The sequence below is a fragment of the Mandrillus leucophaeus genome, unplaced genomic scaffold (assembly GCF_000951045.1).
Source record: "Mandrillus leucophaeus isolate KB7577 unplaced genomic scaffold, Mleu.le_1.0 Scaffold721, whole genome shotgun sequence".
In the NCBI taxonomy this organism is placed as follows: Eukaryota; Metazoa; Chordata; class Mammalia; order Primates; family Cercopithecidae; genus Mandrillus; species Mandrillus leucophaeus.
This window is the reverse complement of record NW_012107820.1, coordinates 107,142-109,208: the sequence shown is the minus strand read 5'-3', so window position 1 is coordinate 109,208 and position 2,067 is coordinate 107,142. Positions and strand designations below refer to the sequence as shown.

Below are 2,067 nucleotides of genomic sequence, written 5' to 3'. Positions count from 1 at the left end.
TTCTGAGCACTTGAATGGCAGGATAACTTTTTGAGTTGTAATGCTTCACATATAGAAAAACAAAAGAAATTCTGCAGTCTCACGTTACAAAAAAAGTACTGCTGTAAAATATTAAGAAGGGGTAAAGGATATCATCTATAACACAAACTAACTTACAACTAGTGTCAAAAAGCAAACAAAACCTGTAAATAAAAGTATCAAAATACACAGAGCAACTGAAGCCCAAATCCTGCATTAAATACAGTAAAGATTTAATAAGACAATGCCCTAGTTAACAAAAGACACAAAAGTAGGGTGGAGAAGCTAGGGCAACCAGAAAATAAAATCAAAATAATGAGAAAAAATCGGAACTGCTGCTTCCTGCCTAGTCAGAGCACATTCTGTTTTGTGTCTGTGTGTGTGTGTGTGTGTGTGTGTGTGTGTGTCTTTCCATTCAAATAATATGTAACACTGTATATTTTTAATATCATAGAAAAACTTGGTTGTTCCATGAAATCCTTTAAATTCTTGATAAATTTTTCAAGGTAGACATTATGATGAATGACAAACAGCCAATAAATGGGCATCTTTTGTTTTTTTAACACTGAAGATTTACAGGCATCTTTTAAAAGTTATCACAATCTTTTCTCTTTTTTTTTTCCCTCGGCTTCAAATCCATCAACTCCATCACTATCCCTTTTTCGTTTCCTGTTGTTGTGGATGTTAAAATGTTGGCTCATTTGTGATAATGGATCCATGTCTATAACTTTGTATATCTGGCGGAATGCAAGGAGTCTGAATGCAAACTGTGCACTGGATGTGATGTCTTCACGCTGCTGGTCAGTCATTGTTGCCAAGGTATCAAAGGGATCCTTTTCACAAAGATCCAGAAGCCCAGGACTACCTTTAAAAATAACCCCTGAAGAAATGGACTCAAAAACTCTTCTCAGTGCATCCCTAGGACCTTGAGGGCTAGAAGCACTGCTGATTGCTTTCTCTACTAATAATGCCATAGTTGCAGAAACTTTATCAACTATTTCATCATCTTAAAGTGCCTAGCCATTATGTGCAAAGCATTGTAACCAAAACAAAACGAACACGGCTCTCTCTCCCAAGAAATTGCAGAAATGCGGAGGTTAAGAATAAGTAAAGAATGAGGTAGAAAATAGAAAATTTCTTAAGCCAAATGTAAATACACTAACAGCTCAGAGAAAAATTTTTTCAAGGGAATTCATAGGATAAACAGGTGACTTCAGTCTTAAGCGTTAGATAGGATACAGAAATGAATCATCAACATTCACTCAGTTTGCAAACTTGGATTTATGAATTCATGTGTACTAATTAGACTAACTCTTTGAGGCTCAGGAGTTTTTGGAGATAAAGATCCTTATTTAGTAATTACAAGTGACTTCCACTGTGGAGAGATTCCACTGAGTTAGGTACTATGCTCAGAATAATCTTTTGTAACGCTGTCCTTCTGAGAAGGAGAATGAAATGAATTTCTGACATGCGCACGTAAGAGCATATCAGTCACATGATTGTACTTGTCTCCAAAACAGCAAGCTGTTTCTCTCCTCTGTGCTTGTGCTCAGGCTGTTCCTTCTGCCAAGAATGTCCTTCCCCTACTTTTTTTTTTTCCCTTCAACATTTATTTTAAGTTCTGGAGTACATGTGCAGGATGTGCAGGTTTGTTACATAGGCAAACGTGTGCCATGATGGTTTGCTGCACAGATCATCCCATCACCTAAGTATTAAGCCCAATGTCCATTACCTATTCTTCCTAATGATCTTCCTCCCCAACCCCTCCCTCCAACAGGCCCCAGTGTGTGTTGTTCCCTTCCCTGTGTCCATGTGTTCTCATCATTCAACTTCCACGCATAAGTGAGAGTATGTGGTATTTGGTTTTCTGTTCCTGCATTAGTTTGCTGAGATAATGACTTCCAGCTCCATCCATGTCCCTGCAAAGGACATAATCTCATTCCTTTTTATGGCTGCATAGTATTCCATGGTGTATATGTACCACATTTTCTTTATCTAGTCTATCACTGATGGGCATTTGTGCTGATTCCATGTCTTTGATATTGTGAA

The 2,067-nt window shown here is 37.7% G+C and overlaps 1 pseudogene across 1 annotated transcript; it reads right to left on the bottom strand.

Annotated features, from left to right (window-relative positions):
• Positions 1 to 554: 554 nt before the first annotated feature.
• Positions 555 to 992, bottom strand: LOC105528561 (annotated as a pseudogene). Its single transcript, XR_001004374.1, has one exon. The product of XR_001004374.1 is annotated as a zinc finger RNA-binding protein pseudogene (transcript).
• Between the last annotated feature and the right edge of the window lie 1,075 nt (positions 993 to 2,067).